Consider the following 21,994-nt stretch of genomic DNA (forward strand, 5'->3'; position numbering starts at 1 on the left):
ATTGCTTAAATCTCTTCTATTGAAATCGATGGGATTTAAAAGTGATTAACTTTTATTGGATCAGGCCCAATAAATCTCTTTTAAAAATGTTTTCGGTGCTTTTCTACCAGGCTTCTATATCTCCCTGGCTCAACTCTGGAATTTAATTTTGCATTGTAATGTCTGAACAATGTGCTTGAACAAGTTCTCAGGCAGTTTATATTGTTCAGGGTGGCAAACTAGTCTTTGCTGCCTCATTTTACTTAAACTCCCTCTACCACTTTCCCTAAGCAGCAATTTCTGGCTTTTAAAGGGTTGTGTTGCCTAGTCTGTACCTCTGTCTCAGTTGCTGATTGCTTCCTTTCTCTCTTCTTCTCTGACAAGTCCTAATTTTCCAGCAAAGGAATGTAAATTCTGCAGCTCATAAAGCTGAAATTGGGGGCCTTCTTCAGCCTCATGGATTTATTCCCATTTGTTTGTTTAATTTATGGACCACCTACCTTTTTATTTGTTTATACCCTGCCCCTTTCCCTGAAAACAATCATTAAAAACAGTTAAACATTGATAGAATTAAAACTACATATGTATCTAAAATATATTACAACCATACACATAATCACAATAAAAACAGCAGGGCACCAGCCCTTTCCTTAAAAGTAGTCAGTTCCCCAAAGCCTGTTTGAACAATAAAGTCTTCAGCTGCCAGTGGAAGGACAACAAGGAGGGAGCAAGTCTTACATCTTTAGGGAGGGAGTTTCAAAGTCTGGGAGCAGCCACAGAGAAGGCCCATGTTTGTCAAGGTAATGTACGAAGATACACAAATCAGAAACAAAAAACCTCATGTGACATGCCATTACAGAACAACATCTTTTTGTGTTGCAGTCTCCCATTTCATACCTACAAATATATCTGTAATATCTCCTTTATGTTGGCATACTACCATGCTCCTCATCATCTGTGTTCCCTTGCACCAGGAAAGTGGTCAGTGGCTGCAAAATGTGGGGTGCGTAGGGCTAAATCATGCTCACCAACCCCACAAAAACATTATTTTATTATAATTTATTGAATTTATATACCTCCATATACCCGCAGGTCTCAGGGCAATACACAGGATAAAATCAGAATATAAAACCACAAAGTACATGATCAAAATAAAAACAGCAACAACCCAATAACCCCCTTTCACTCTGCTGTGAACTGTAAAAGGGGGCTTCCTTTCTCCAGGCACAGAAACACAGCAAGTTGCCTATGGTGGAAAAGAGTGGTCTCTTCCAGTTGACTACTTTGCTACATGCCCTGTTGATAGAACCAGTTAAGTTACAAACGTGTCGTGCCTGAACCCAGTAATCAAGGTTCAGCAAACAGGACACTGGGTAACTGAGGAGATAGACCTTGAAGTTTATAGGCCTTATATAATGCTAGTCTTGTTCAGAGTAGACCCGTTGCGAGTACTGAGACCATATAAAACTGGTCCTGAAAGACCTACATTGGCTCCCAGTACATTTCTGAGCACAATTCAAAGTGTTGGTGTTGATCTTTAAAGCCCTAAACGGCTTTGGCCCAGTATACCTGAAGGAGCATCTCCACCCCTATTGTTCTGCTCGGACACTGAGGTTCAGTGTCAAGCGCCTTCTGGTGGTTCCCTCAGTGCAAGAAGCTAAGCTACAGGGAACCAGGCAGAGGGCCTTCTCGGTTGTGGTGCCCGTCTTGTGGAATGCCCTCCCATCAGATGTCAAAGAGATAAACAACTACCTGACATTTAGAAGACATCTGAAGGCAGCTCTGTTCAGGAAAGTTTTTAATGTGGGACATTTTAATGTATTTTTAATCTTTGTTGGAAGTAGCCCAGAGTGGCTGGGGAAACCCAGCCAGATGGGCGGGGTACAAATAATCAATTACTATTACTATTACTGAATATGACTAACTTAGGTTCCATTTAATTTCAATGGGACGCAGCCTCAACAGTCACTGGCAGAGGAAGAGGAGTGGGGGGGGAGCACACTGCCCCCAGCAGCACGATCCCGGTGGGGTGCCATCGCGGTCCCCCCCCACACACTGGGCACCACGCCCCCAGGACGTGCGCCAGCCCCGCCCCCGCCTGCTCTCCGCCCCCCTGTGCTGGAGCATGAAGCTCTGCCACTGTCGACAGTGTACTCCAAGGAAACTCTACAGAAACTCATCAACTGTTTTGTCCAAGCCTGAGTGGCGTTCGGCCATGGAATCCCTTGCAGTTGACCACAGTGCCTGGAGGCAGACAGGTTGTGTATCCACAGCAGTGACCAGTGGAGAAATGACTGCTGGGAGGAGCGCGGAGAGAAGGAACACCATGGTACATCTGTAACAGCAAAACCAGATGCCTTCATCTGCCCCAGCTGCAATAAAACATGTCTCTCTTGTATCAGTCTCTATAGCCACAGCAGGCGCTGTAACTCTCCAGTGGTTTGACTTGACCCCTGAAGGCGCACTTTTCCACTCTCCCAAGAGAGATGGATGCCAACATTGTTGCTCTAGGTAGGACCAGCATTGGGTGCATCCTTAAATTCACAATGCTTTAAAAATTTTTTTTTAAATTGTTTTTATTAATAATCTTACTGTTTTATTCGTCTTTGTAAGCCACATTGAGGTTTTTTACATAAAATGTATTATATACATTTAAATGTATATAATACATTTTTATGAAATACATTTTATGAAATAAACAAACCTTAAGGTCTAGAAATGTGAGTTTAATGTTTAAAAACAAAGACAGGTGGGATTATCAAAATGTTTAATTGTGCACCCCATAAACACTTTGTATTTCTAAACATGCTGCACTGAAGGTCAAAGTGGTGGAAAGACAGAGCATCAATCTTTTTAGCAAACAGTAGAGGGGCCCATCACAAAAAAATGTAAGGTGGTCAGATGCCCTCTCTCCTCAACTCCAATAATTTGAGCAGTGTTTTTCCCTTACCTGGTGACAGTGATGGACATGTTAAGCAAGCATTTTAAGCTCTGCATAAGTGGGAAGCTGCTCAAGTGTCCTTTCAATCACCCATCTCTCCTGCTCTGTTCTTGGAAGGTCACAGCTTATCCTCTTATTTACTAAAGTGTGACTTCTTTATCCAGTATCTCGGGATTTCTTGCAAGCACGCTTAGCTCCCCTTTGCTAGAAAGGCTCTGTCCTTACACCCAAGTGCAGGTATATAAGCCCATTAAGGCTGCAATCCTACACACGCTTACTCGGGAGTAAAATCCCATTGAGATCAATTGATGGGTGTAAGTTGCTTAGGATTCCTGATAGGTATGCAATCGGGAGTTGTCCTACACGATAACACGGTCAACCTAGGATCTGAACCAATGGATTCAAGTTATAAGAGAGGAGATTCCGACTAAACACCAGGAAGTACTTTGTGACAGTAAGAGCTTTCCGACAGTAGAACGGACTTCCTCTGAAGAAGATGGACTCTCTGTCCTTAGAAGTTTTTAAGCAAAGGTTGGATGGACACCTGTCATGTAACAACAGCAACAACAATATTTATATCCCGCCCATCCCGGTTCAGAAAACCTGGCTCAGGGTGGCTAATAACAAATTTAAAACACTCAATTGATGCAACAAAAAAACAGCATAAAATACAGTATAAAACGTGAATAACAAATTCAGAATTCAAAAATCAATTTAGGGGGGAAATCCATCCAATAAACATTAGATAATCACCAGGGCAGGCTAAGTTCAAACTGAAGGCCAGGCAGAATAGCTCTGTCTTACAGACCCTGCAGAAGGAAGTTAAATCCTGCAGGGCCCTGGTCTCATGGGACAGAGCATTCCACCAGGTCAGAGCCATCACTGAGAAGGCCCTGGCCCTGGTGGTATGATCTGGTGTATGATCTTGTTGAGAGTCCTGTATTGCAGGGGGTTGGACTAGATCAGCCCTGGGGTCCCTTCCAACTCCACAATTATATGGTTCTATTGTTATAAAGCATATGGTTTCCAGAAAGAATCTTGGGAACTGTAGCTTGTTAAGGGTGTTGGGAAGGTAAACTACAGTTCCCAGGATTCTTTGTGCTTTATAGGTTGCAGATTGAAGTCTAGTATCATTTAATAGGCTGTTCTAGTAGCAATAGCTAAAACTGCCCCCCCGCCATATAATTTTTATTAATTTTACAATAATGCTTTCCATTAAAATCTCTCCTCTTACACATTTTGGCTTTTTAGGGCCATGGCTTCCTTCAAACCTTTCTTGTGATTTTCTATCTTTCATTTCAAATTTCTGCATTTTCATTGCTTAACCATTGCTTTCAAAACAAAAACTTCAAAGCATATTTTGTTCTTCTCCTCTGCAGTGATTTTTCTACCTTTCCTTACAAAGCTTCTTGCGATCCTACCAACATGTTTGATTGACTACAGTTGTCTTTCAAATAATTTACAAATTTAGTCCAGTTCTTGATGAACTTCTGGTCCCGCTGTTTTCATATTCTTCCTGTCATTTTGGCCAGTTCCACACACCCCATTAACTTCAGTAGCCATTCTTCCTTTGTCGGTAATTCCTCGTTTCCACTTCTGTGCTAATAAAATTCTTGCTGCAGTTGTTGCATATAGGAAAAGCTTAGTATCTTGTCTGTTAATGTCTGTACCTACAATTCCCAGTAGAGAAGCTTCCGGTTTTTTAGTATATGTATATTTCAACATTTTCTTAATTTCATTATATATCATATCCCAGAAGCATTTCACTTTCTTACATTCCCAAGCAATAGCTAAAACTTGGTTCAGTGCTGTAGCTGAAATAAACACAGCAGTAGTTTCTTGCCAGACACCCAGTCATCTATATTATAATAAATATAATATTTCTACTGCTTCAGGTAGCATGAGTGCCTTCTCATGTTGGCATTTTGCTTCACAGGGTTAGCTGAAAGCACTAGATGTTTTAAAACGAGCAGGTCCAGTAGCACATATAGAGACAGTCTGTGTAAATGGGGTTTTCTAATAAGACTGATGTGAGCGAAGCTTTAACATGCAGACTGGATGAAATATACATCAGAAGCAAATCTGACCTGGACACATCATGTGTGAATTTTAGCTCTCTAGAGCAATAATTAGGAATTTGATTCAAATGCATTTAAAACAGGATACCAGGTTCCTCCATTAATTACTAATCCTTACAAATCCCAGAGGGATAGTGCATGTTTGTGATGTCTTGAAGGTTAAGCAGATTTATTGTAGCATAACCCTCCATCCACTAGAGTCCCTTATTCTGATAATACAAATGCCACACTAAGCTTGTTAGCCTTTAAGGTGGGACAAGATTTTTCTTGGTATTGGCTAATTTTCACACTCTGCCACTGTGGCATTTAAATTGTTGTTGCTTCCTGTGACCCGCTCCTTAAATTACTGTAATTACTTGTCAGGACAAGATTCTGAAGCACAGCTTCAGCCAAAGGGATGTGAGGGTCAGATTCAGTTTGTGTGTCACCATCTACCTGTGGCCAAAGGAGAGAACACAAACTGGCCAAAGGCCCATCTAGTCCAGCATCCTGTTCTCGCCAGATGCCCATGGGAAGCCCAAACTACAGGGAGACTGGCTAAGAAGCCTCTCTTAACAACAAATAAGAGGTGCCTGTTGCCCAAACAGGACTGTGTTTTTAAATATCAATTTTGCTAATAAAGGACATAACAAAGCTTGGTACTGATGTCTTGGAAAAGTCACATAGGGAAAATATTTCTTTATTAAAACAATATATTTGTATTACATCTTTCCATTAACCCCCACAAACCCTCAAGATGCCTTACAAAACATTGGAATCAAGTGCCATAATACTGTCTTTACTCGAATGTAATGTGCCATCGAATCTAATGCGCACCTCAAATTTCAAAACCTTGAAACCAAAAAAGTATTTGCTGGCAAATGTAAATGCGCCATGAAATCTAATGCACACCCTAATTTTCGTGACGTAATTTGGCCTCAAAAGGTGCACATTACGTTTCAGTAAATGCGGCAAATACAATAACAACTGTTGATGGAGAAAACAGCAGATAAATGCAGATAAGATACAGGAAGTTTAAAATTTAGTAGGTTGGCAAAGCAAATTCTTTTTGGAAGGCAAAAAATGCTTTCTGCTGTGTCCGAAGGCTAACCAAAAGTAATTTCTGTTGAGGAGAGTCGCTACCTCTTTTATAATACACTTGTAAGGATGACCACATCCACACCATACATTTAAAGCACTATGATACAACTTTAACAATCATGGCTTCCCCCAAAGAATCCTGGGAAGTGTACTTGGTTAAGGACACAGAGTTGTAAGGAAGCACCTATTCCCCTCACAGAGCTAGAATTCCCAAAATGGGTTAAGAACCAGCCCTTCTCTGGGAACTATGAGAATTGCAGCTCTGTGAGCTCTGTTAACAACTGTTAACACTTTTGCCAAACTACAGTTCCCAGGATTCTTTGGGTGGAGCCACGACCGGTAAAGTTGTATCATAGTTTTTTAACTGTTTGGCGTGGATGTGGGCCATGTTTACTCAGAAGTAAGTACCACTGACTTCAAGGGGGCTTACTTTCTACTAAGACTTAGTGTCAGGAAGCAAGTTACCATATTTTTCGCCGTATAGGATGCACTTTTCCCCCTCCAAAAATGAAGGGGAAATGTGTGTGCGTCCTATGGGGCGAATGCAGGCTTTCGCTGAAGCCTGGAGAGCGAGAGGCGTCGGTGCGCACCGACCCCTCTTGCTCTCCAGGCTTCAGGAAGCTATCCGCAAGCCTTGCGCACCCGGCGGGAGTTCCCGCGGGCGCGCAAGGCTTGCGGGCGGCAGCCTGCAGCACGGAGCACGGGGCGCCCTCTGGAGGACGCCCCGTGCTTCGTGCAGGTGTCCGCAAGCCTTGTGCGCCCGGCGGGAGTTCCCACGGGCTCGCAAGCGGCAGTCTGTTCTGGGGGCTGGGGTCGGGGGAAGCTCGGGCTGCCCCAGCCCCGCGGCTGGGGGGGGGGAAATAATTTTTTTTATTCATTCCCCCCCCCCAAAATGAGGTGCGTCCTATGGGCCAGTGCGCCCTATAGGGCGAAAAATACGGTATGTGTTTCATGAAAGGGCAGCAAATGGTTAGTTATTTGCCGCTATTGTTTATTAATTTATTGAACCGCCTTTTGCATGCCTCTGAAGGTGATTTAAAGCCATACCGTAAAACCAGCTGAAAATAGTTTTTAAAATAGTACTTCCTCTCAAAAATGGGGAGGTGTTAAGAAGTACAAAAGGAATGCTGAAGGAAACCCTTTTCATCCAGCTGGAAAAGCTTGTCAAAACAAAAATGTCTTCAATTGTTTCCGGAAAGTACAGATAACAGGCACCTGTTGTATCTCAACAGGGATGCTGTTCCAGAAAACATGCCCTGATTGTCTTTTTTACTGCCAGGGAAGAAGAGAGGTGTCTGTGTGGAATTCTGCCTCAAATGCCAAAATGGCATGACTGGCCTTGAGTATTATGCACCTTGAACAGGTGAGGGGACAGAAAGCCATTTTGCTGCTTGGGTCCTACTTGGCCAACGGTGGGAAACTTCTTTAAAGCCAAGGGCTGCTTTCCCTTGTGAGCCGCATGCCAGAGGTGAGGCAACAGATGTGAGTCTTTATCTTTGCACAATAGACTCCAGTCTAGCCACATAAAAGCCAGAAGTTTCTACACAGATCTCTCTCTCTCTAGGCAAGCCAAGCAAGAAGTGTTATTACAGCTCAAAGACACATTTTAGCCAAGCCAAAGAACCAGAGTTGCGTGTGGAGCAGGGCCAGTGAAGGTTGTGGCCTGGGAAGGAGGCTTCTGAGGGCCAGATAAGAATGGCTTGGAGGGCCATCTTTGGTCCTCAGGCCCTTGGTTTCCTACCCCTGAACAAGGCACACCGCCAAACTTTTTGTTTTGTGTTTTTTTTTACTTCCAGGCTGTAACTTTCCTTTCTGCTTTTTAGGTCAGGTACCTGGAGGGACTGCCTCCATTTGGGTCGCAAAGCTGTGTCAGATTCTCCCATCTCCCGAGATCTATGGTTTACTTTTTACTCCCACATTTAGTGCAGATACATTTAAGGCCTGTGAATTTAGGTTAGACATTTTCTCCTCCCCAGAAGTATTCGTCATGCAGCCTTAACACCACAATTAAGTTTACTTGGCGCAAAATAAAGGACGGAAGGGCCCCTCCTGTAATTCAACAGTTATACAAGGCAGAAATGTAGTATGTGCTTATTGTCTTACAGTACTTACAAGACTAAGAGAGGCCTGCGAAAGCCCAACTTCTACACAATTATTAAAAGGTACGGTTGCCAAATTTTATTCATCCACTGTAGCTGTTTCTTTAACAGCAGGGTTTTTTTTCTTTCTCTCTAGCAAGAAACAGGTGAGGATGTTTACTTCCATGCTTTGAAAGCATAGCTTAGGCACATCTGCTGCTATTAGAGATATAGGAGCAGGCCAAGCTATTCTCCCTCCCTCCATCAGTTGGCAACCTTAATTAAAAGCATAGGAGCCCTGTCGCCCTTGCCTTTGGGATTGGGGCAAGTTCTGCCGTGGGTAGTCTGCAAGTCCCCCAAAGCCTCACGTCATATTATGGCTTTTGATACATTCTACTTCAGAGGAAAAAAGTGATGTTGTAGGTTCAGGCCATGAAGATTTAGAAAACTGGGGGGCAAGCAGAATGTAGCTGGGGGAAAGGGAGATTCCTTCAGCTAGAAAGGTTTCCAGAGTACAGTGGTACCTCAGGTTACATACGCTTCAGGTTACAGACTCCACTAACCCAGAAATAATGCTTCAGGTTAAGAACTTTGCCTCAGGATGAGAACAGAAATCGTGTTCCGGCGGCGTGGTGGCAGCAGGAGGCCCCATTAGCTAAAGTGGTGCTTCAGGTTAAGAACAGATTCAGGTTAAGTACGGACCTCCGGAACGAATTAAGTACTTAACCCAAGGTACCACTGTACCAATATTCAGCAACTGCTAGAGGACCCTGAAGAACAGCTGGATGAAAAGTTCTCAGCCTTAGATGTTTTTGTATTATTTTAAAGCCTATCTTTAGTTACTTTTTAACAACCATTAGCTGTTTTTATGCTATGTTTGTAAATTGCCTTGACATGTAAAAGCTGATAGATGTGCCCAGGTGGATCTGGACTGCTTGGGTGTGACATATTTGCCAAGCTGGCTGCTCTGTAGCCTGTCCTTGAGACTGCTAGTTTGCACAAACCCTGCCTGCTTAAATGCCCCATTCTCATCCAGAAACTTATTTTAGACATGGGGGTACCCACTTGCCCTCTGTCTGCTAATCTCCTATCCATTGTCCTTATCCTCAATCTACTGCTGCCCTTCTCCCATTCCCTCTGGGTTTGCTGCTCCTTCATTCTCCCTACTAATCCTTATAACAGGTCTAGGGAACTTTTGGTCCTCCAGATGTTGCTGAACCAAAATGCCCATCAGCTCCAGCAAGCAAGGTCAATGAGGGTTGGAGTTCAGCAACATCTGGAGGATCAAAGGTTGCCCACACCTGTCCTATACCTTATTGAAACTAACAAAAGTATGTGTCATTGGAATAATCACAGGTTCTTCCCCTGTCTACTCATGCCTCCATTTCACCCTTCTAATGTTGTTTTCCTGTGTCTATTCTATGTTGTAAGGCCCTTGGGGTAAGGACTTGGCATACCTGCTCTTTGTAACATGTTGTGGACCACCCAAGGGAAAATCAACCCTCGCTCCTTTATCAAAGGGCTCACAGCTGTTCCTGTAAGTCTACAGTATATGGTAGATCTCAAATAAATAGCCAGTGGATTTGAGTTTACCTTACTAGACCCACTACTTTAATCCACACTTCTGTCAGTTGTGCTTAATGCTCTGACCCCTAATTACACTAATGAACTCCCAAAGGCATTGTAGGGAGAAAACCGTACATCTTTTCACAGCAAATATGGGCTTTGATTAAACATTGGCAGACTAGTCTAGTAGTTAAAGCTAAATACTGTCAAACAAAGACTTCTAGCTTTTGAGAAGACACTGTCTCAAACAACTTATTTGGTTCGTTGATTCATTAACTTATACTGAGTGCCTTGAGATTGTTCAGCAACCTAGAAGTACAAAGCAGTGTTAATGCAGCACCTGCTCAAGTTTTACTCTTAACCTTGAGTACAACTACAAGTTATTCATCCCCGTAGCCCAGCTTTCCCCAACCTGGTGCCCTCCAAATGTTTTGGATTACAAATCTAATCAGCCCCAAGTAGTATAGACATACTCATAGTAATTTATTTTTTACTATATTTCCAGCTTGACTGTGGGTGCTTCCAGAAGGAAACTTTATTTGCAAATAGGTCATTGGCAACAGCTCTTTTTTAAAAAATAACAACAACATTGATTTCTCAGTGGAAGCACAAATCTGGATTAAACTGAGAAAAATATAGGCTGGTATTTTGATACCAACAATGTCATGTGAACTTTGCAAAGAAACACCTTCCATGCATCAGGAGTGCCAATCTCACAATAAACAGCCATCTCAAAGCTCCCTTGAAAATTGTATAAATTGTGACAATATGGGATGCAAAATTAGAATTATTGACTTGACTCATTTTAATAGAAATTTGTGGTCTTTGAACAGTAGGAGTGACTGGGCTTCAACATTGCAGAAATTTCATACTGATCTCCATTGGAAGGGCCTCTAGACTATAAGAAGTTCTGGCTCGATTCAACATTAATGGGAGCCATGTTCATCCCCTCTCTCACGCACTTACAACTCAGATTTCACTGCAAGTGTACATAAGATTGCAGTCTGAGTCCAACTGGGCTTATTTCTTTGGTTTTCTTTCCTGGATTGTATGACAACAGTAATTGCTATGGCTGAAACCCACAAACCACTTAAACTGGAATGCTTGCATTTAAACCAGTACTGTTGCCAAGCCTCAAACCAAAGCAGAGTAGTTGGAATGGGTTTTCTTTTCTTTAATCAGAATTTAGCCTTTGTAAAAAAGAAAAGTGCATTGGGGAAGGCGAACTTTGCCCTACATATATGTCTTAAACAGAATTAAGCCTTAATGATTTTGATGTTGTTAACTTTCAAGCATGATGCATGTTTAGAAGAGCAGCCTTATTTTCAAAACAGGCCCCAGACATTTTGCTGCCTGAGACTAAATACAAGATGGACCAGCCTATTTCGCATGCAAAAGCTGACCAGACTGATACCTACATCTCAGAGGTGGCTCATGCACAGTTTGGGGGCCTGATCCCGCCCCCAAATTTTGGCAACAGCAGCAGCAATAAATACACAAGGTGGTTGGATGGGTGGAGTCCAGCACTCTGACAGAAATGCAAATACAGTGGTACCTCGGGTTAAGTACTTAATTTGTTCCGGAGGTCCGTTCTTAACCTGAAACTGTTCTTAACCTGAAGCACCACTTTAGCTAATGGGGCCTCCTGCTGCCGCCGCGTGATTTCTGTTTTGATCCTGAAACAAAGTTCTTATCCTGAAGCATTATTTCTGGGCTAGCGGGGTCTGTAACCTGAAGCATATGTAACCTGAGGTACCACTGTAACCCCATCCCTTTTCATCATATCAATACTTCAACAAAGGGAGAAAGGGCTACAAAACCCCTCAGCTGATCTACCTAGGATCAGCTAACAGGGGTGTGTGCCTGTAAGAGTGTAGGATAGCCACACCCACTCATGCAATAAGCCTCCTAAGAGTTCAGGATAGAGTGAATGTGGACCTCAGCCCAGAAAAGGCTATCCCCCCATTGTGCTCATTTATGAGAATTATATTAAGATTTTGCTTATTATGCATATTTTATACAGCTGCCCTGTGGCCATTTCTTTTGTTAAGCATACCAATTGTTTTGAGAATGTTGTGCTTATGCTTATATCCTGTTTCTTGAAAATATGTAAAAAGGGTCAAGAATACCGAAAGCACACAAATAAATGCATACATAAAAATGGGTCATCATCCCTTGCAGACTATCTGGGAGGGGGGCACGTGCTACTCACAACTTTGCCCTGCAAGTTCTCTGCACTACAGTGTAAAAATGCTGTACTTTGGGATTGTGTATATGCTTGCATTGGGTACAGGAATATATATGCATGTGTGTGTGTTCCAACTATCTGATTCGTCTCTGTGAGCACAATTTCGAGGTTTGGTGGAGCATCCTTTTAGCCTTGCAGCCTGGCTCTCTCCCGTTTGTGCCCGCGCCTTTCCCATCTCCCCTCCTTTACGCACCCGCTCGCCGCTCATCACCTTCCTCCCTGCTCAGCATCCCTGGTCCACGGCCTCCCCCCTCTTCACTTTGCATAGCCCCGCCTCGTGGGGCGGAGCTGGGCGGGGCCACCGAAGACCGGACCCAAAGGCTGTACCATCGGATCCGGCGGCTTTCATTCTCTTCCCCCCGCCCGCCCTCCTTTGGGTGAGTCCTCCTGCCTCCTGCCGCTTCTTGAGCCCGCAAAGGACACTGAGGCTGCTGGAGGCGAGCGGTTCCCCGGAGCGCCGGCTGCAGGGTTCCGCTGCTTCGCTTGGGGCCGGCGGCTGCGGTGGGGATTTGGTCAGGCGCCTCGGGCGGATCTGGGCTGCTTGCCGCTGAGCCGCGTTAAGCGAGTGGCGGAGCAGCTGCGGCTGGTTCAGAGCGGCTCTTGCAGCGGGTCGCTTCGCGGGCGCGTCTCGCACCTAGGCGCCACCATCGCTGCTTCGGAGCCGCTGCAGCCGAGGCAGAAGCACCCAGTAAGGAGGTGGGTAGCTTTTTCTTCTTGTTCTTGTTAGGGATTGATGCGGAGGAGACCCCGCGTATTACCTGAAGAAGGGTCTAACACGTATGTTCGAGATCGTCTCCTAGGCTGTGGCTGAGTTATTTCCCCCCCCCCCCCGTGCGTTTTGCTGAACGCAAAACGAGAACTTCCAGCTTTTTATTTCAGAAGTTTAGAAGGAAAGGGCTAATGAAATGGCCTCGGGGCTCTCACCTGTGGAAAACCCTACAGGTGTGGGGGCATGGTTATGCAGACGTTCACACGGTCCGTCAACACGTGTAAGGAGGAAAGGATGGGGGTCCTCTCTCCCTCTTTCTGCAGGGGAGAGAAAGGAGGAGTGACACTCTGCACATCGTTAGAGGTTCTCTTGCCCTCATTGTGTTGGCTGATGTAGGGCAAACTGGAGTGTATTTGGGGTTTGAGCCTTTGCCTCAAAAGAAGCCCAGCATGTAAGCAGACCTTATGAGAAAGTGGGGATAGATTGGAGGCTCTGAGAACTGAAGTGGGTTGGACTAGATGACCCTTGGGGTTCCTTCCAGCTCTGCAATTGTATGGTTAGGGGATCCAAATACATACAGAAACAGAAAAGCATTCCTAAAGCTTTGCATTCATATAACGGAGCTCCAATGCGTTTGAGACTCCGCCTTTCTTCCTTGGCTTCCTTAGAGTGTGGCTGCATATATGCAATAATGTGTGCATATTCATGTTTCCTTGGTGGCTTAAGGGAGTCCTTCTGCTATGGATGTTTCAATCTCTTAAGCCGTGGGCAGGTGCAGTGTACATTTCTCTCTCTCCCATGTGTCTTCCTGCTCCTATTGCATGCATTATTCTGCCCTGGTCTCCTGCATAGCTCTGGTGAATGCATAGCAGTTATTTCCTGACACCCTTTTGCTATTTCCATTCCGTGCCTTCTCCAAATATCCACAGGAGGGAAATCGGGTTGGGGAGTGTGATTGAGGGTGTCGTAATGCCACCGCTGTGTTAGCAAATGAGGGGGATGCTTGCATGGGAGCTTAGAGAGGGAGGACTTGTGTGGGTGAGGCAGGGCAGAGATGCAGAACAGTTGGAGAAGGAAAAGGAGACGGGGGGGTGGGGTGTGATTTTGGAATTAGTCCTTTCTGAAACATCAAATTTGAAAGTTACAAAATGATTTTACGTTCATGGACATATGATTGTATTTTTATTTGCTTTCATCTAAGTTGGTGTCTTCATTTGGAATAAGGTGACATTTGCAATAACATGCTCAGTTCTTTTAAAAAATATATCCTTCCCCTAAGCAAAGCAATGTTAGGAAGGGTGATGTATGAGTTAAAACTTAGGGATAGGAGGTGTGGAGACAGGGAGGAACCTGCCTGGTTCTCCTAGCTTCAGGTCAGCTATACAAGGATTCTACTCCTTTGACACAGCTGCTTACTGATGTTCACTTTTAAGATAATGAGCCAAGTAAAGTGAATATACATACAGACTGTGCTCCAACCTGTGTGTGTTTAAACTGACTTTATCAACATACCCTGCATAGGCTCTGTTCATGTAATCCCTGACCATGCCAGTGCATATATCATTTGACTGTTTGCAGGATCTGTTTCCAAGGTCAATTGCATGTGCATCATTTGGGGACAGGGACAGCAGGTGTGATTCTAACACCACCACCTGTCACAAACCCAATATGTGGTCTGGAAAAGGGCTCTGTATTCCGTTCCTCTGCAGCTTTTTGAATTGTATATGATTGTAAGCTGCTTTGGGGGTATTTTTGCCTTTCAAACTGCAAAAGTCTATTCAAACAAACTTGAATGTTAGGAACTTGCTTCTTCAAATAGGTTAAGAAGCTAAGGTTCTCAGTAAGGGCATACCTTTTCTGCATTAAATGCCAAATTAGATGTGGTATTAGGAAATATGAGCTGCACTGATAGTGTATCCTAATGTACAGTGTGTTTGCCTGTTCTGAGCACTGAATGGGCCTGTTAATGTACTCAAACCTGTCTCCTACACACAGTGATGATTAACTTGCGTTATTTCACTTGCACATTCACAGCTGATGAGAATCATCCAGTTGAAACTGCTGTGATGTCATTCACACTGGGCCTGGGCAGGCCAAGGCATTACAGCCACCATGGCCATCATCAGTTGCTGTGATGACAAAATGAGCTTTGACACCCTTGGGCCAGCAGAGTACTACTGCAGAGGGTGCACTTGGGAGATGTAGCAATTTTATTGGGGGGGGGATTTGATGGGCAACTTTTGCTAAACGAAGCTAGATCTGCAGTGTCTGCATGCCAGAAATTTTGAATAACCCCCCCTTGCTTATGTAAATCAGTGAAGCTGGGTTGATGTGGGTTGATGAGGGCAGGATAGCCAGCATGTTTCCATATGTAAGTGATTCCTACTGAGTGGGTGCAAGAATCAGAAGTAAGGATAAATTTGTGATGCAGGAAGCACAGGGGGAGGTTGCAATTCAAAGAGGAGGCTATGTGCCCTCCCTTTCCTTGCACCCTTGACCTCCTGAAGGTATTTTGGTGATAGATGAGGTTGCAAACAACCGAATGGATAATCTAGTTCAGTCCTCCTACATGAAGGAGGATAAGGCTGTATATGTTAATCCTGGTGTACTACTTTGGGACAGGAGGGCAGTTTATTCCATTGCACGATTGGCTTTGGGTGTTATCACTTTGCAGAGTTTCCATTATCGCAGAGTGGCAGTCAATTTTGAGGTGTGTTTTTTTCCCCATTTTCCTTCTGCCATTCTTGTGCTTTCACTTTGCTTCTCTTTGAATTTTCTTCCACCTTAATTGCGATCTAGGCACCATCTCGTAGTTAAGCAAAATGTGAGTGCTTTAAAAAATTTTTTTTAAATGAAATGGTGTTTGAAAAGTAGGGAACACCGGAGCATCTGGGATTGATTGCTCTATTGCAGTTTTCAACTGAGTCTCTCAAAGCGAAAATGCCAATGTAAAAATCTAATTTGGGAGAGGAAAGAGAGAGTTTTCATGTCTTGGTTGATGTATGTTGTCTCAGTACAGCATCTAAGCCGCATTAGGAACAATCCTATTAAAAAAATTTCATTTAACGATGATGTTCATCATTTCTATAGCACTTACGGTAATATAATAAAGTATGTTAGAATAGCATTTTCCTCAATAAAACACAATGAAATTTGCATCTTCCCTGGCCTTGTCACAGGTAGGATGCTAAAAACACAGGTGGACATTTATAAATAAAATAATAATTGCCTAACCTAGTGATGAGGAGAGCCATCCAAACTATTGGGAACTATTAATATTAACCACTCTCAGTATGTATAAAAAGGTCTTGGTTCTGAGTCACATAGGCAGGTTCCAACACCTTATTGTTGTAGTTACTATTTACTTATATGTCTTGCTTTTCCTCTAAGGAGGTCAAAGTAGCACATATGGTATCCTTTCACCTCCCTCCCTTATAACTTTACAACAATACTGCGAGGTAGGTTAGGCTGATGGTTGTGAGTGGCCCTCAGTCATGCACTGAGTCAACAGTGGAGTGGAGATTTGAACCTCTCCCCCTGTGTTTTAGTCCAACCTAAGCTACAGGGTTGTTGTGATAATACAATGGGATAGAATTGTAAGCTCCCTGGGAGTAGGGTAGTATAAAAATGTAATAATTTCTCATCACTTCTGAACTGCAGCACTGAAATCGCTATCTGTTTCCATAAGGGTGCTGAAATATCTGTACAGCAGTACTCTCTCGATCAGCCTTGGCTATAGGAGCTGTCCTATTGGCAAAATGAGTTTGGGTTTGTCTACTATGAAAGCCATGTCTGTGTGCCCTGCCGATCTGTCACAGCAGTCGCGGAATGAGAGGTGCCTGTGAATTCACCCTTAAAACTACCTTTGGGAAATGGGGAGATGCCTCCAGGAAAATGTTGTTATGCCTCTGTCTGCCCTTGCTGTTTTCATTAGATGCACAAAGGGCTCATTTCTTGGTAGCTGCAATGGTGTGTGTGTGTGTGGGGGGGATACTTTCTAAAACCATGGGTAGGCAAACTAAGGCCCAGGGGCCGGATGTGGCCCAATCTCCTACTAAATCCGGCCCATGGACGGTCCGGGAATCAGTGTATTTTTACATGAGTAGCATGTGTCCTTTTATTTAAAATGCATCTCTGGGTTATTTGTGGGGCCTGCCTGGTGTTTTTGCATGAGTAGAATGTGTACTTTTATTTAAAATGCATCTCTGGGTTATTTGTGGGGCATAGGAATTCATTCACACACACCCCAATATAGTCTGGCCCCCCACATGGTCTGAGGGACGGTGGACCGGCCCCCAGCTGAAAAAGGTTGCTGACCCCTGCTCTAAGCTTAAGTATGCAGGGCCCAAGCCACTCACAGCTTAACAGATCAAGAAGACAAGGATGACCCTGCAGCAAATGTTGCATGCAGATTGCTCATATTCCAGACACTGCATTCCATACACCTTCTCTCCCCCCCAACCCACTCCCACACTAATTTTCCACCCCCTACTTCTGAACAGACACTCAGCAACCTCTAGCCAATGAATCTTCTCAGATAGTCCTCATTGAACTGTTAGTGCTTTTTCCACCCTTGGGTTTCTCCCCCTAATTATTTCTTTTCTTTTTCTCAATTCTGAAAACCTCAGGGTTACTCAAAGGCTTTTGGTTGTGTGAATGTTTTGCTTGTATAAGGATCCCCACTTGGATAATGAGCTCACTGTTAGTATTTAGGTTGGTGATTAGAACCACAAAATTTGTTTTTGCAAATGTCATGTGTGGTGCAATTCCTTGCATGCATACTTGGAAGACAGTTCTGCTTACTTCAGTGAGCCTCAGGTAAATGTGCATATTTGTTTATTGTTATTATTATTATTATTATTATTATTATTATTATTATTATTATTAAAAACACATTAGTCATACCTTGTGTTGCATTCCACTCTTGTTACGGACTTTCAGCTTATGAACGTGGCAAACCCAGAAGTGTTTACTTCTAGGTTTGCCGCCTGCGCATGTGCAAAAGCAATCTACGCGCTTCGTGCACGTGCAGAAGCTCTCAATCGTGCTGCACACATGTGCAGAAGAGGCGCTCTAGTTGCGGACATTTCAGGGTGCAAACGGCACCCAGAAATGGATTAAGTCCGCAACTAGAGGTACCACTGTATTTTTTCCTCCAGATAAAGAAGCTCAAAGTGGGTTTTCAGTGATAAAATATGCATGCAGTAAAACAAAATCCACAAGGTGCATTAAACAACCAATAGGATTGCAACCTTTATAAGTCCACTCTGCCCACACATCATGCAATTAAAGTACATGGTTTCTCCCCTTCCCCAAGAATCCTGGGAACTGTAGTTTAAGGGAACTGTAGTTTAAGGGAATCCTGGGAGCTGTAGTTTAAAGGAACTGGGAATTGTAGCAATGTAAAGTACAGTTCCCAGGGCTTTGGGGAAGTAATACACAGAGTCTTCATCCAATTCCCCACACAAGGGAAATGTCAGGAGGGGACACCTTGGTGATGTACTTCTGTTGACCTGCACTGTTTTGAAATGCAGGCCCCTCTAGTTAAATGTGGAATGTTTGGCACCCATCGCTGAGTCGCTCAGCTGAAGGCTTTTTCTCTGCCTTAGCACAAAGCAGGCAGTGATGCTCTGGTCTCTTGGTACAGAAACATTGCATGCATGGCTGAAGCTTCCACATCTTCCCAGCATGAATTCCCTTTTGGACATTACACATCATTTGCTTGTTGGCCTGTTCAACAGCATCCAAAGCGGCCACTGATTATGGAAATGTATCCTTCATAGCGCTTTCTTTGAAAACAGTGTCCAGAAGCTGCAGGTAGCTTGGAGCAGAACTGCTTGCCTATGGATGGGGATGGCCTCAAAGAGTACGTGGTGCTCCAGGGTTTGCACTGATTCTTAGATTCTCTTGTACGTACCTGAAGAGGTTTCAGGTGTTACTGGAACAATAAACAACTGCCCTCATTAGGGTCTCATCTTGCTGCTTTGGGGATACAGAACTCACTTTCCTTTTTAAACTTTTACAATTATATTGAGTGCATCCTGTCTGCACCCTCAGCCAGACCCTGTTGCTGCAGAGTGACGATTACCGCTCTTGGTGGCTGTACTTTTTAATAAAAATTATATTTTCTGTTCATTTGGGAAACATATTCAGCCCACAAAAACTACCCTGGGGTGAGTGTGCTGAACCATTCTCCTGCCAAGTAGATTTTTAAAACAATCACATAGCAGGTGCTAATGTGTGGTAGGATAGGTGTTCATGTGGTTGCCTTCATGTGCTTGTTATCTCCCCTTAATGCAAGTAGGGTCAGGTCACCCATCTGTCAGTCATTTGACATCCTGATGGCATCAAGGGACTGAAAGGTGAGCGATCCTGCGAACACCTCAAAAGTTTATCTGCATGTGGGTGCTTGCTTTGCCAGCAGGACTGAACCCTCTGCTCACTAATCTTCACCTGCCAGGGAGTCCAGATTGGCCTGTAAGACCAAACCACTGACATCTGCCCATCAGCTGACGTCACTAAGTGACATCGGCTGATAGTCAGCGGGGGACAGGGTTCAATCCTGATGGTTGCTGCCGTGACAGCACACTAACAAACTAGACTTCTGCAGCCAGCAGGATTAAACCATGTTCCCTGCCCATCAGCTGAGGTCATCCAGTGATGTCAGCTGATGGTCAGGTGGGTAAGGCTTGTGGGAGATGGCCTCATGGGCCAACACAGATTCCTTGGCAGGCCAAAATTGGTCCATGGGCCAGAGATTCTCCACCATTACATTAATATTCAGGATAGGACAGAAAACAATGTGGTATGTTCTTAGCTACATGGTGATGAGAGATAACTTGTGTAATTTATCTCCTTTGCTGATTTATAGTGTGGCTCTCTTTGTGAGGACTCCTGTTCAGTGTGGTGGTGCAATTAGATGATCATCAGGTTTTGTGTGAAACCGAAATGTTGCTGTTGGTGCTGGTAATAGAGGGAGAAACCTTTTGTTTTCTTTACGAATGGGAGTGTCAAAAGGAAAGGAAAGTTAGCCCCATGCAGTGTTCGGAACTCCCATGGTTCTAGGCGCATTTTGCGACAGGGAATTTCATTAGCACAAGCAGTTTCTGAGCTCTGGGCACAGTACTGCGCCTTAGATTTCAGATTAAAACTGCCGGGTGGAAGGAAAGGAGGGTCTTCTTTTGCCTCTTCACTTCCAGCTACTCTCTTCAGGCTGGAGAAGAGACAAGGATATTAGGGAGATGGGCAGGGGAAGGGCTACACCATGTGAAAAATGAACGTAATATTTTAGCTGCAATTCATTCATTTTCAGCTTTGTATTCTTGTTATTAAAAAAAGCACGCCTAGGCATTCTGTTGTTGCGCCCACAACCTAGGTTTAAGGTGCCATTTAACTCCTAGCTTTCATATCTCAGTTTCTAACACTGGTCCCATGTGGAGGCTTGTTCTGAATCCTAGGCATAGAAATGAGCAGCATTGTCCCTTGCTCTTCTTAAAAATATTTATCCAGCTGACTCATTTCTAACAAGGTTTCTTTATTAGGGAACTGACCTCGTGTGGATTCTGTTGTGCTCATGGTACCAGCTTTATCTTGGCATTTGTCCCCTACTCCCCCTTTTTCTGCTGCATCATGTTTAGCCTGCTTTTTGCATTTGAAAGAAACAGTGTGTTTTAGTTAATGCCTAATACTGCACAGCCATCTATAGAGCCGTTTCATGCTCTCCTTTGACTGGATGCTGGTGTTTATGGAGTGCTTATATGCTAGTGTTTGGCTGTGTGCGGCTGGTCACGCTGTCTCTGTTATTTACATTTCAATAAGAATTGCATTTCTCAGTCATTGGTTCTCTCTGGTTGTATAGCAGCAAAAAAACAAAAAAAAAACCCAAAAACACTGCTGAATTGTTCTCTGGGCCTCGCCTCCATCAAAATCTAACTGCCGCCTGTCTATAAATTCACTTTGTGCCACCATAACTTGATTGGGGCCCATTTCCACTGAGATCCAATTTGATCCACTCAATAGATGGTGGCACTCAAGCAATAGTTTTGTCTGGGCTTTCGATTTAATGATGTTGCTTCCTGCTTCTATCACCTGGTTTGTTTTGGGTGTATGGGATTTTACTGCAAATTGTTTTATGGATTTATTACATTATGATCGCACCTTTCTTCCAAAGTGCTCAGTTCCCCCCTCCCCTTTTTATCTTTACAAAAAAACACAAACAATACCCCCTGTGAGGTAAGTTAGGCTGTACTAGGCAGTGGCATAGTGTGGGCTGCTGGCATCCGGGGGCAAGTGTTGTGCCCCCTGGTGGACTGGGCAGCTGGGAGGGCATGTGTGGATCCCACATGGAGGGTGAATGGAGCCTGCCTCCAACAGGCTCCTTGCCTGCTACCTCCACCCACCTGCCCACTACTAGACCAACTTGCCTGCTGCTGTTCTTCAGCTGCCAGGGCTCCATGCCTGTCACGGGGGTGCCTGATTGCGCCCCCTCAAAAATGTGTGCCCGGGGCCATGGCCCCCACCCCCATGACACATTTGGCTGTAGGGGAACCACTGGTCTGGCAGATGTTGCAAAACTACAACTTCCACCAGCTCCAGCATGCATGGACCCAGATGTTGGGAGTTATAGTTCAGTAACATCCAGAGGGCCCCAGGTTCCCCACTTGCTGTCAGAGAATGGCTGGTCCAAGGTCCCCCAATGCATTTTCTGGCTGAGCAGGATTTTGAACGCTGTTATCTCAGGCTCTCAAGTTGATTTGTGCTATGGAACCAGCAAATTTTGAACAACGTCCTTCAATATGGTGGTATTATTTTAGTTTGCCTTTCTTCTGAGTACTAAACCTGCAACCCTAAGCACACCAGTATAATTATGGAGTGAATAAACCCCATGGAGCACAATGGGACTTTATTCTCAGTTAATAAACTTAGGATTGTGCTTCGCATCCATTATTGTACCTTTCTTTTTAAAGGAGCACAGTTTCCCTCTTTCTTGTTGGACTTCGGTTCTGTTTAGATTTTGTGATTGCATCTTTCTTCTTAAGCAAAAAAGACAATACAGAGCAAGGCGGGCGAAAGCTTCTCTTTGTCTGGCTCTGTGGTGAGGCTCAGGCTGTGCAACAAGAACACAGAGCTTGAATGCTGTTTCAGCAAGCAGCACACAAGCTAAGACTGTGTTCCTACTCTGTTTACTGCGCACTCACTGGCTCTCCAGGGCTGAGTTCTCAATCTGTGCTCACAGTTACCCAAAATGCATATGTATCCCTACTTGGTTATAAAATGCAACTGTTTGATGTGTTGTTTCTCACAAACCAGCTTCAC

The 21,994-nt window shown here is 44.1% G+C and overlaps 1 protein-coding gene across 2 annotated transcripts in view; it reads left to right on the top strand.

The window, feature by feature from the left end:
- Positions 1-12,254: 12,254 nt before the first annotated feature.
- The window catches only part of PPP1R16B (protein phosphatase 1 regulatory subunit 16B), a 111,057-nt gene continuing 101,317 nt past the window's right edge, over positions 12,255-21,994 (top strand). Inside the window, exon 1 of one of the 2 annotated variants that reach the window (XM_083618720.1) lies at positions 12,255-12,666. The gene's annotated coding sequence lies outside the window, so the exon portion shown is untranslated. The remainder of the gene's footprint in view (positions 12,667-21,994) is intronic. The other variant, XM_083618718.1, reaches the window with a different exon arrangement.

The sequence above is a fragment of the Podarcis filfolensis genome, assembly GCF_964270895.1.
Source record: "Podarcis filfolensis genome assembly, chromosome: 6".
NCBI classification, from domain to species: domain Eukaryota; kingdom Metazoa; phylum Chordata; class Lepidosauria; order Squamata; family Lacertidae; genus Podarcis; species Podarcis filfolensis.